At 37.2% G+C, this 14015-nt stretch overlaps 1 protein-coding gene across 2 annotated transcripts in view; it reads left to right on the top strand.

The window, feature by feature from the left end:
* The window catches only part of lrfn1 (leucine rich repeat and fibronectin type III domain containing 1), a 221830-nt gene that overhangs the window by 102040 nt on the left and 105775 nt on the right, over window positions 1-14015 (top strand). For both annotated transcript variants that reach the window (XM_047392490.1, XM_047392489.1), the window contains exon 2: window positions 8803-8855. The gene's annotated coding sequence lies outside the window, so the exon portion shown is untranslated. The remainder of the gene's footprint in view (window positions 1-8802; window positions 8856-14015) is intronic.

Genomic DNA, 14015 nt, shown 5'->3' on the forward strand with positions numbered 1-14015 from the left:
TTGTATGATGTATAACTTTTGCATTTTAGAAATTATAACCTGTTTAAACATTGGTTCTGTTAATCGGTCAAAGAAATGATCCTGTTTAATCTAGGAAATTGTCAAAAAATGTATTTACATTTACATCGCAGTATTTATATTTTGAGAAATAAGTGTTTATAAAACAATATTAGAGGAAGCTTTAGAGCTGCACACCATTTGTTTGTGGCAGAGATAAAGAACTAGCAAGAGACAGTGTGTGGGTTTTAATGACATTTGATCTTTAAAAGATGTTTTAAAACAAATCTGCTTTTGTATTTGAGTGCGCAACCTGTTTTCCCTTCTCAACAATTCACACATCCTACTACAGCCTTTTTAAATTAAAAAAAATAAAACAGCAACAACCCAAACATGGACTAGAAATCCTCCTACAGTCATTGTCTTCCTCCTCCATTTGAGCATATGTGCTAGTGCTTGATGTGTGGGAGGTTGATGGGTAGGTGTAGGGGCAGTTAGCATGGATTCACAATATGTAGCTAAAGCAGCATGAAAAGTGAGAGTTTGTGTAGTGAGCATTAATGTATTCTTGAGAGCTGAGGGCTTCAGAGGACGTGAACGCAGGATGGGTGTCTCAGTAAAGAGTGACGTCCATGAAATTGTGCTTTTCACAATGCCTAGCCGTTGTGCATCATGCTGAAAAAAGGGTTTAAATGTTAGATTTGATTTCAAATGTTGCTACTGGTTTATTTTAGGGTAGCGCTCTGTGAGTCACAAACAATAAAGGCAATGAAGAAACACGTTTCCTTTGATCTAAGCCTGCTGAGCAAACGCTGAAGGATGCTCTCAGTGTCGGGGTCCTTTGTCGAAGCTTACCTTGTTTGCACTTCTGAAAGAGGCTGGTAAATATGCCTTGCTTGGACAAACATACTGCGAAGCAATGACTGCTGCTGATAAAAAGGACTGTTGTGATTCTAATCAAGATTGCTTTTGGCAATTAGATTAGAGCTTCCCCTCAGTTGTCATTATTACTGGAGATAAAGAAATGGAAAGCAGCTCCGTTTTCTTCCCCCCAAAAAGCTTCAGTTAACTGTGATTTCCTCATGTTTGTCCCCAGTTTTGCAGCAGAGAGAAAAAAACATGGCTCCCGAGAACAGACAGCCTTTAAAGAGGTTTTTAGAAATAACTGCAATAAACAAACACTCTTTCTTTGTTAAGCAAAATACAGTGCCTTGGATGTATTAACACTCCTTGAATTTTTAATATACCAACACAGTGTAGCACGTAATTTTGATCTGCACATAATGATACATGGTTTTCAACATTTTACAAACAAAAAACCCCTGAAAAGTGTGGTGTGTATACACCACATGTATGTAATTCAATTCAAGTCAATTTAGTTTCTTTGTATAGCGCCAATTCACAACGAATATCATCTCAAGACACTTGTAATATGTTATACATTGACATACATTTTAAATGCCACAAGCTATATTCAATTCAATCCAGTTACAGACCGACTCAAATTCAGTTACATACATTCCAATTTGACCCAAGTTATAAAACAGTGCAGTCAAGTTCAGCTTATTATGCTAATTGTTAAAACAATGTTTTCCCAAAGAAAACCAAGCAGATTGCAGTGAGGCATTGACTTTGCAGCAATCCCTTTTACTTATACTTGCTGTTTACTTATACTTATTATTTTACCCTGAATGAAATCCAGGGCAATCATTTATATATATATATATATATATATATGACTAACTATCTGTAATTTAATCTGACCTTTAACCAACTTGCATCTAAAAATGAAACAAAATGGTGCAACTCCATCTACTAAAGAAGAGTAAGGAGAGCAACAACCAAAGAAGCAACCAAGACAAATCTGGTCTTTATGGAGGAGTGGAGAGAACAACATCATTGTTAAAAGCAAGTCATAAGAAGTCCCATTTGCAAGACATGTAGGAAACACAGCACATATACAGTATGGATGAAGGTGCTGTGGTAAAATCAGACTAAACCTGTATTCTGTGACCTCAATGCAAATCATTATGTATGACAAAATTCTAATGATCCGGACATACAATCTCTACAATGAGTCATGGCGGTAACAGCATGATGGTGTGGGGATTCAGCAGATGGAGCTAAATACAACACAATCCTGGAAGAAACCCTGTTACATGTGGCAAAAGACTTGGGACTGGGTCAAAGATTCAACCTCTAGCTGAACAACGACCCTAAAAACAGCCAGAGATACAATGGGACACTTAAACCAAAGCATATTTATGTGTTAAAATCACCAAAATCTAATTTAGAATTGTTGAAAGTTGCTGTTTACAGATGTTCTTTATTCAGTCTCATTGAGCTCGAGCTGAAAAGCTCAAACATCTCTCAAAGCATGAAGTTGCAGACATACTCACAAAAAGGTTGTTGCACACAACAATTTTTAGTTTTTTATTTGTAAAACTGTAGAAAACCAAGAAAAATGTTCCCTCAGTTTCACAATTATGTGCTTCTTTGGGTTTGTTTGTAATACCTATGAAATACAAAAAGACTTTTCTGGGTGTTATATGACAAAATGTGAAAAAGTTAAAAGCTTAATAATACTATTTCAACCGACTGTACTAGAAATGGTCAAAAATGTTGCCGCGGCAGTGACATTTCAGTATGTATGTACTCATTGTTGCTAGCATTGTCAGAAAGTTGAGTTATGTCTAAAAAAACAGCTGCAAGACTTCTAAAGCCCAGAATCAAAACTGTAATCATTACTAAAATTATTTTGTTTATTTAATGCTGTGGGTTATTTTTAAATGTAATTTATTCATTTGCTTCTCCAAATGTCAAATGATTGTATTACTTATTATATTTACCTGCAGAATTTTTGGTATTATTTTACAAAACAGCTTCAATCACAGCTGTTTTCACTTGATTTAGATCGACTGGAATAAGAGTCTCTCAGTATCTAAAATAGATGCCATGAGACCTTATCAAATTGTTTTCTGATGCTGTTTTCACTGCATGCATTACCAGGGCACAAGTCACAAAACAGATTTTTCATGCATAATAGAAAAATGTGCAATCTAACATTTGAGTAATGTCTGAAAGAGTTTTTATTTAATGAAGATCACAGCTGAACATCAGAGTAAAATTAAATTTGACTGCAAACCCTCTAGAACCTGCTTATAGATTTTCAACCAGCAAAATGTGGATTTGAATCTGCCCTATAACACAGCCGTCTGCAACCTGTAGCTTCAAAGCTTCATGTGGACAAAAATCATGAACAGCCATGCAATGATTTAAAATACAAAAGGTTAATTTTAGCAGTTTTTCTATGTTTTTGTGAAATACATGCTTATTGTCACATTGTGGTTTTGGGGTGGACCGAAGCGCAGACAAGCACTTGGCAGCAGCATTGTGAATGGATCCAGAGCTTTATTCAAAAGGTCTCAGGGGGAAGCAAAACGTAACAAAAACACATTGCAGGTACTAACAAGAGTTAGATCCAAAAACTTACTTTAGACACTACAGGAACTCATGACAAGAACGGGGGTAGTGCAGAGAGTTGCGAACGAAGTGTGAATGAAGGAACCAGCAAAGAACAATGAAACAAAACCAAGTAATATACTGAGGGAGAACAAAGGCAGGTAATCAAAGGAACTAAGAACAGGTGAGACATGGAGGCAGGGAGACAGAAGGAACAGGTGAAACAAATACAAAGACTGAGCAAGGATGAAGTGACTAAAAAAACAACAAAGAGAAACACAGACCAAGCAAACCTGTAGACAAGATAAATAATCACTGAAGCATAAGAAACTGGAATAACCATGAACTAAACTGAGAAACTGGGGGTGTAACACAACAACCTAAGAACTAAGGACTTAGCAAAAGAAACCCTGACTACACCAACACTGATAGAACAAACTGAGAATGAAGCAGAGGAAACAAGGACAAGAATAAAAGTAAACAATAACTAAAGCTAACCTATAAAGGAGGAACTGAAGAATAAAGATAAACTAGAGGAAATAAAGCTAAGAGGGACAATGAATGTAAAGGGTACTAAAACTGAGTAGTTAATAACTAAAAGAGGAAAACTAATGACGAGAGGAGAACACACTGGGAGGCAAAAGGAAACCAGAACTGTCAGAAAACAGAAAGTAATAAACATGAATACAAAACCTCAATCAAGAAACATCTAGCAAAACAAAACACAAAACCACAAACTAAGTCCAAAATGTCACATCCTGACACTTATAATGTCTACAGCATAATAGAACTAGTGGCAGAGTATAGATTTTTTTTGTCTCCTTTAATATTTTTGTCAGTAGGCTACAAATTATGCGCTTTTTTATTTTATTTTATGGAACTGAAAAAAAGCATTAATTCCCCAGTAGGAGTATATTTCTCTTTATTCTAAAATCTAAAAATACAAATATAATTTAGGGTATTTTATCTAACCATAACGTAAGCAGTTCTACTATAGTGGGTATTTATAAAAAATGATGTTATCTTTTTACAAAGGGTCTTGTATCTTTAGTGCCTCTAGACAAATTGCACTGGGTAGAAACGAGGGAATGAAGGGCTCTTTGGAGTGTAAAGGTGGTTTCTCACAGAGGTAGATTTACAATGTTTTTTCATTCATATTGTTTTCAGTTCAGTTTATTTACATTGCACTAATTCTCAATAAATATTATCTCAAGGCAAAATATTATCTCAAGGCACTTTACAAAACAAGCATGTCTAATCTAAGTCATTTAGAATGTAGTTTCATTTAGATACATTCAAAAAAATCCAAGTAATGTTATTCCAAATATTCCTAGGTTGCATCCTAGGGCAGGGGATGGTTTCTGAAGAACTGGGTCTTCAAAAGTTTCTTGAAGATAGAAACAGATGCCACTGTCCTGGTGATGCTCGGTAGGACATATGTAAAGAGTCTCAATTGTCTTGAGCAGCGTGTAGGCATTGCTAGATGACAATCGCTTTACAACTGGAGTGACCGAGTCGTGACAAAAGCCTTTACGAGAGCAAACCGAGACTGGAGAAGTGGACAGTCACAGTCACTGAAAAAGCTTAGAAGTGGTAGTCCTGCAGTTATTTGATGAGAGAGAAAAGCAAAGAAAGAACAAATAGTCAATGGTATCAGTTAGTTTTATCAGTTGCTCTCAATAGGAAGGAAACACGCCAAAACACAGAAGCACTGAACCAGTTATACTTCTTGTGGGAAGGCAAACAAAGACCGTAGGCAGGAACAGGAACTTAACACAATAGCACTGGGCCTGGCATAATGTCTGTGTAAAGAAAATACAGATAGAACACAACATTAAAGGCAGCAGTAACTGCAGTAGTAAGAGAAAGTAGCAAAGTGAGGAGAGTTGGTTAGTGTGTCCTAAAGCAGCCTAAGCCTATAGCAGTATAACTACAAAGCCAGATCAGGATAACCTGCCATTCCAACTATAAGCTTTATAAAAAATAAAAAAAAGATTTTAAAGATAGTTATAGAAAACAAAAAGGGCATCTGCCCCATAGACACAAACAGGGAACTGGTTGCACAGGAGAGGACCCTGAGAACTAAAATATTTGCCATCCATTTTATTCTTCGAAACTCTAAAAATCTGCAGTCTGAGAGTAAAGTGCTCTACTGGGAACGTACAGAACAATGATATCTTTAATATAACCTGGAGCTTGATTAATCAGGGCCTAATATTTGATAAGATGAATTTCAAATACTATTCAGGAATAAACAGGGAGCTAGTGAGAAGAATAAATTGGAGATACGATCTTTTATTTTAATTCTCATCAGAGGTCTCACTGCAGCATTTTGCATCAACTGAAGGTTTTATTTTACGGACTCTGTGACCATTCTGATTAAAAGGCATTGCCATAGCCCAGCCTAGAACAGAGGCATGCACGGACTAGTTCTTCCACAGTCTTTTGCAATCCCAATTGTGATTCGTAGGATCCTGATAATGCTTTTGTATTTGAATAATTTGATTGAGGCCGAATTGGTAAATGGAAAGAAGTAGATCCACTGTATTGTCATTGATGGCGGAGCTTGGTGTAAATTTGGGCTTTCCCTACATCTAAAACAACAGTAAGATTTCATCAACTAAAGGGCAATATTTCAAGGACAATCTGTTTAATGATATAAAAAGTAAATATTTGATTTATATAACTTCACAGAACCACTGCGCCAAAGTCTGCTCCCCATTATGTCACAGTAAAATACAGTAAGGATACAGAAGGTGATAATGGCAGGACATAATGATAATTTATAATATGCATAGACTTAATAATTTCACATTTTACAAAATAAAAAAAATAAAAAAAAAACACTGGAAGAAAATAGACCAAACTGCTCCACATCATCATGTTATGCAATAATAGTTGCTAAGCTTTTGCCTGACTCCAATTTAACCCCTGCTAGCTTGTTTTAACTTTTAATTTTCTAAGTGCTATTAACTGACTAATACCACTAAAAGCTTGTTATCACCCATGCAATGCTCTTTTCAAGTGTAATTACAATTTAATCACATGAAAACTGTTTATTTATACTGCACTATGGGAACATTGCTGATTCTTTAGTTTTATGTGTATGTATGTGAATGCTATGTTTTTTGGGTAATGAAAACAATAAGTTATGTAATTAACACCAGCCTACATATGCATATTTAATGCTTTTTAAGATCTTCCAGATCTAGCTAGCCTGTGCTTAATTGGCTGATATTATCTGACAAAACTGGTGTTTGTTCCACTAGAAGAGGAGTTATGATCTCTCATCTGCCTTTATTTCAAGTGAAGCACGTACTGTTCTATATTTCTACTGTTACTGTTGTATAAATATTAAGAATTTTGGTGGAAAATCCTATTTTTATTATCACTGTAAGCAACATATCTGCTGTGCAAAACAATCAAAAAACTGTGCAAGTACAGTGGAAAGCTTGTGTCAAGGTAAATCACTTCAGTTGAAAAGATCATTTGTCTCTTTGTACACCTCTGTCTGTTATCATGTTGGATCAGAGGGGTGGAGCAGAAATGCTCCTGAATGCACGACTCTCCGCTCGCTGCATGCAGAACAAAACTAACACAAACAAATTCAGTTAGACTCCGGTGCAGACGGGTAGCTTTCTCTGTCATCATGCTTGAATTGTTCTGATGCAGAGGTGAGGGGGCTGTCAGTGCGCACATGACAAATAGCGGTACATTATATTAAGACAACATACTGAAAGGAAAGGCTGCCTGTCAGAAAACTGGAATGTTGGCTTCTACACCTGCGTTGGTGTATCTTCACAGCATTCCAGGTGTGAAGTTCCATTTCTGTGATTTAAAGTTGGCACTTTATTTTTCCTACCACTGATTTTCTTAACCCACTTTTACTGGTCGGAAAGGCCAGGCAGAGCTCTGCCTCAAAGGTTATTCAATTCAATTCAATTCAAAAATACTTTATTAATCCCAAAGGGAAATTAAATTATATTGACATCACCAGTAAAATAAATGGGTTGGTCCATTTCCATCACTGTTTGTAACAGTTCCAATTGTTTTTAATTTTAAAATTTTTCATCTGACTCTAAGTATGGACCAGTTTACTTGAATATCTATTGTAGCCATTTCCTGTTTTATGGAGATCAACACATATTTACTTTCCTTGAAATTCACTTTCTTTTTTCTTTCCCATTTTGAAGATTGGCTAAACAAAAGAGACCTCTTCAGTCATATCAGTTTAAAACAGTCTACAGCGCAGACTTTTTTTTAACTCAAACTGCTAATTATTTTAATCATCAACGCCTGCTTACAGTCCATGGGTCATTAGCACCAGCTGTTTGTTTTAGGATTAGACACAATATCAGCACACATCTAGCATGTTTTCTGGTCTTTCCCATTTTGAAGAGTAGAGTTAGCAAGGTTGCGATTTATACATGTACTGTCAAAGTTATAAATGCCTGTGTGCCTGGAAACATTGAACGAAGCTTTGTTTTTTCTATTACCTGTACCTAAATATATACCTTTTACTCTGAAGTTTATATGTGTTTTGTATTGTCGCTGCTGATGGAAAGGTTGGTTTGCAAATTTGACAGAGTGACAGAATGAGAGCAGTCATTAATATTCGCTTTATTAATGATCTGATTAACTATTTACAAAGTGAGTAAGGTAAGAAAAATGAGATTAATTCAAATTCAAGAGATTTGCTTTCTTAGTAATGCTACAAAGCTTTTTCCCTATTTTGATGTATTTGACTGAAGCAGATGGCATGAGTTTATTGTAGTCACCTGAAATGCATCCTTCTAAGCCTGCATATTATGATGTTTATTGCATATTCTGTAATTGTATGGATTTTCTTTTATTTGTAACAAGCTAACAACATAACTGGCACTTTGCACTGCACATCATGAGTAAAGCATTTAAAACCCAAATAATTCACATTCAATTTACATTAATATTCATTAAATCCATTCATTGCATCTGTTTTTGTAACAGAAAACTGTATGTTTGGAGATAAACTAGCCCAGGGTTAAAGAAAGCTTTCAGGAATATGATTTATGGTTAATTATGTTTGTGAATAAAAACATTAGTAATGCATATAAATCAAAAGAATATCTTTTCATACAGAAAGGGAAAACAATATTTCTGGCTGGAACCTTTATACGGTCTGGCCATAAATGATCGTTCCACCTCTGCAGAGACAGCAAATCATATGCGTTAAATCTGGAATTGAATCATTGATTAAACTCTGAAGTGAACTGTCTTGATTTCTATTCCATTACAACTACTGCCATAGCTCCATATGTAATTTGTGCTTGCACATTAAGTCTGACCTGTTATTTCTTTCTGCAGACTGCTCTGAAGTGAACACAGTTGAGGGGCATCCACCACTGGCCAGTGTCCGGGTAAGTTCCTTACCGTGAATTACATTCATTTATTACATAGCCACAAATTCAGACTATAAAGATGAACAGGAGGTGACTCTTGCCATTATGGAGAACAGAAGGACTTTAATCCCATTTTGCTTGATAACAATAGCTTGTTATCAAGCTTTGACATGATTGATAGCCCAGAGTTTGAATATTCTACATCGTAAATTCTACACTTTCCACCATTTGCATTGGCTTTTCTCCCACGTTTTAACACAAATGGAGCCCCAGAGTAATTCTGAAGCACAGCATTTCATTCTTCCTCTTGCCTCTGTCACATGCAGCTTTAACCACGTCGGAGAGAAAGAGAACGCCTGTCCACGGTGACACTGCTAGCTATCCTCTCACAGAGGCTGGGTTGGCCCGGCGCCACAGCTGGTTGCCTCATAGCTTGCTAAATGGGAGTCGGCTCCATTATCAGAACCACTGCTTTGCCACCCTGCAGCATTCCCAGCATCCTCTGTTCCTGCAGATTTAATTCCTTATCTGAATATGGAAAACAGACCCTCTAATGAAAAGCAGAAGAAACCCATGGCTGCATGAACATGGACCGGTAATACATACAGTATATGTCTTGATAAACTTATGTTTATGGCAACTCAAGAAGATGTGTTATTAAAGGTTATGGAATATTATGGGAATGTGCTGCAAACAGTTAATAAGAATCAAGGGAAGGAAGTATCTCAGCACCATTGAAGTTCACTGAAATAATTATTTATGGGCTGCTATGGAGCATGCAAACATCTGTAGTTTGCTAGCATTATTGCAAAGAAGAGGAAGCTGCCCTCGAATTGTGTTTGCAGATTAATAATAGCTTCTCCACCAGACTGCCGAAATCTCAGATGACTGAAACTCAGCATGTACCACAGCCTTGTGTGTGTGCTCCTTTTGTTAAAAGTTTTGGATGAGCACTTTATTACCTCTAAGAAAATGGAGCAGCTGGATATCCTTAATGACAAATTTTCGAAAATGTCTTTCTGTGAGGAAAATAAGTTCTCAGTGTGACATTGCTTTGGATTTTTTCTTCCTTTTGTTTTACCTTTTACTTTATTTAAATATTTTTTTTAAACTTTCATAACATTCATGCTTACACTAAGAGCCTCGTCGAAATGTCATGAAAGACCACCAGTGTGGTAATTTGTGTGTCACATTTCCCAGACTTCTGCAGCAAAAGTTATTGCGCTACCATGCTAACAATGCTATTCATCTGACAGACCTGTGCTTACTGACAGAAGTACTCTTTTACTTGTTGTCTAATAAAGGAAACGTTTTACCTCTGCATAGCTAATTCCTGTAGAATAAAGTTGAATAAGAAGAAGGGAAACAACAAATCCTTCTTGGAAGACTGCAAAGTCTTAAAGAATGTGTCATGATATAAAGGAGTTTGGATCTGTGTTGTGATCCTGGTCTTGAGTTTCATGTCATTTTGGGTTGAATTTGTATTTTAGTAGATTATAGTGTTTAGTTATTTTTGTAATATCTGTGTTAGTGGTTTAGCTCTTGGCATTTTCTTGGTGTTCTTTTTTTTTTTTAAACATGTTTCCTGCATTTGTTTCTGTCATATCAGTCTCCCTAATCTGCCCCCGTTTCATTCATTTCATTTCATTGTCTTGCATCAGTGTAATCACTGATGCAAGACAACTTGGATTGAGTTTTCACTTCTCCAATCACTCGCCTCAGTATTTATACTCCTCAGGAGAACCCCTTGGATTCACCTGTTTGTTCTGTGCTGTACGTCATTTGAATATTGGTTGTTTAAACTCACATCAACATGACATTCCCTGCCTCCTATAAGCCATTTGGTTCCTCAACAACCACATCTTAGGACATAATGGGACAACCTATATGTTGGCATCATCTCAGAGAAGAGACTCAAGTCTAATATTTTTAAAATGGTTGTTTTCTTCTAAAAATAACCAATTAGGAGCTTGGTCAGTGGCTTTGAATCACACAAGGTTACTCAAAATACAAAAATGATGACAAGGTAAAACCCTTAAGTTGATTTATTTGAAGAAGACATTTGAAGTGATGACTCAGTTGACAAAATGGTTCTTCATATTTTCCCCGTTTTTGACATATGAGAAGTTTACAGTTTTTTTTTTTTGAGTGGACCCCCCCTCGTTTTTCTGACCCATCCTCAACTGGTGGAGAGAAGAAATCAACGTAATTCATAATTTAGTTTTTTGCTTTTTTTTATAATAAATTGGAAAGGTGCATTTAGAGGTCTGGGCAGGATGAGGCATAGTTACAGTGATTTAGAATCACTAGTAGTTAATCCAAGGTATCAACTTGTTGCATGCAATACTGACTGAAGTGTTTTATGCTGAGCTGTTTTGATTTGCTGTGTAAGTGTTGCTTAATCGCGGAGCGATCAACAAGGTGCGTGTGTTTTGTCCGGCTGATCCCACATCAGCCAGGAGTTAGAAGTTGGACTTTTAAAGTTGCTATTGGCTAAGGGCGCAGCCCACCGTCTATCAGCACACCAGGAGGGCTTCAAGAAATTAACCCGAATTGCACATTTTGTCCATAAAACTGCTGGTTTGATCTCCATAGACACTCAATGCGCATATATTTTATTTTATTATTATTGTTAGGTACTCATTTTATCCCCTTTGTGTAGAATGGTGCTTGTTAGTTAGGCGAAGGTTTTTGTATCAGAATAATAGTATTATAGGGCTATATGGCTTCAATAAATGTTCATATATACAGGGGTTGGACAATGAAACTGAAACACCTGGTTTTAGACCACAATAATTTAATAGTATGGTATAGGGCCTCCTTTTGCGGCCGATACAGCGTCAATTCGTCTTGAGAATGACATATACAAGTCCTACACAGCGGTCAGAGGGATTTTAAGCCATTCTTCTTGCAGGATAGTGGCCAGGTCACTACGTGATACTGGTGGAGGAAAATGTTTCCTGACTCGCTCCTCCAAAACACCCCAAAGTGGCTCAATAATATTTAGATCTGGTGACTGTGCAGGCCATGGGAGATGTTCAACTTCACTTTCATGTTCATCAAACCAACCTTTCACCAGTCTTGCTGTGTGTATTGGTGCATTGTCATCCTGATACACGGCGCCGCCTTCAGGATACAATGTTTGAACCATTGGATGCACATGGTCCTCAAGAATGGTTTGGTAGTCCTTGGCAGTGATGTGCCCATCTAACACAAGTATTGGACCAAGGGAATGCCATGATATGGCAGCCCGAACCATCACTGATCCACCCCCATGGTTCACTCTGGGCATGGAACAGTCTGGGTGGTACGCTTCTTTGGGGCTTCTCCACACCGTAACTCTCCCGGATGTGGCAAAAACAGTAAAGGTGGACTCATCAGAGAACAATACATGTTTCACATTGTCCACAGCCCAAGATTTGCGCTCCTTGCACCATTAAAACCGACGTTTGGCATTGGCATGAGTGACCAAAGGTTTGGCTATAGCAGCCCGGCCGTGTATATTGACCCTGTGGAGCTCCCGACAGACAGTTCTGGTGGAAACAGGAGAGTTGAGGTGCACATTTAATTCTGCCGTGATTTGGGCAGACGTGGTTTTATGTTTTTTGGATACAATCTGGGTTAGCACCCGAACATCCCTGACAGACAGCTTCCTCTTGCGTCCACAGTTAATCCTGTTGGATGTGGTTCGTCCTTCTTGGTGGTATGCTGACAATACCCTGGATACCGTGGCTCTTGATACATCACAAAGACTTGCTGTCTTGGTCACAGATGCGCCCGCAAGACGTGCACCAACAATTTGTCCTCTTTTTAACTCTGGTATGTCACCCATAATGTTGTGTGCATTTCAATATTTTGAGCAAAACTGTGCTCTTACCCTGGTAATTGAACCTTCACACTCTGCTCTTACTGGTGCAATGTGCAATCAATGAAGACTGGCTACCAGGCTGGTCCAATTTAGCCATGAAACCTCCCACACTAAAATGACAGGTGTTTCAGTTTCATTGTCCAACCCCTGTATTTAAGAGAAGCGTTTGTGTTTATTTCGTGCAAGAGTGAATTATCTGTCAAAATAAGGTAAAAGTTCCCCCACCTTCGGTGAAGTGGTCGATTAAACAGTGACATCTAGCATGGTTTTGGTTAAGAATGATCAATTATTAATAATAATTTACTAATTGCAATTATTAAGAGCTTTGAGCCCATAATAACAACACCAGAGGACATCTCTGAGTTCTATTTGTAAGTAATGATTTTGGTTAAGAAATAATTTTCTGAATAATAATTTTTTATAATAAATTTTGATAAAGATTAATTAATCAATAATCGTAATCCTTATGTAACCTTGTCTGTGTCAGGTGGCACCTCGCTACTTCCGAAGACTCTGCGTTGTGTTCTAAGGGTTGTTGTGGGAGTGTGGGTGGAGGCGAGAATCAGACACGGGTGGTCAAAATCGTTGTTGAGACCATTAAGTTTATCTGGCACCCTTCCAAACCTTCCGAAGCATAAACAAACACTGAGTGTTAACATAACTCACTCACTTTAAAGCAGTTTCCCAAATACAGTATATATATATATATATATATATATATAAAAAACTATCCAGAATCAAATACTCAGTCATTTAACCTAAAAAGAGATTACTGAGGTAATTAAGTCACGCGCGTAACCCACTAAGTGCATTCAATGGAATGAATGACTAGCAAGCTTACAACTTGTATAAAACAGTCTTAAACACCCAAAACCGTCAGGCATTCACAAACATCTCACTAACTGCATTAATAATAATAAAATAAACGTTGCACTAACAGGGTTTTACAAAATAAAACCATTTAGTTATAGTTAGGAGCAAGCAATCAGCGAATCTTACCTTCCGAGGCATAAACTAACACTGATCGAAATCTAGCCAGCTCACCATAGCAGAATCCACAGTAAGGCGTAAATTTAAAAGACAAACTACACCAACTGCCAGAACGCAAAGGACAATATAACAGCATGACGTCCTCTGCTGGCATATTTATGCCACTGCCCTACACTTACAACAGCAACATGTGGGGAAGGGTTAATGCTGCACTGGTTTATGATCAAGGTGTGATCACATTAAAATTCTTTATACTGCAGGAACCATATGACAAACGGTTTTAACACTTTTGAAACCAGTACAATTTTACATTCTATGTA

Source organism: Girardinichthys multiradiatus, chromosome 18 (genome assembly GCF_021462225.1).
Source record: "Girardinichthys multiradiatus isolate DD_20200921_A chromosome 18, DD_fGirMul_XY1, whole genome shotgun sequence".
Lineage (NCBI taxonomy): Eukaryota > Metazoa > Chordata > Actinopteri > Cyprinodontiformes > Goodeidae > Girardinichthys > Girardinichthys multiradiatus.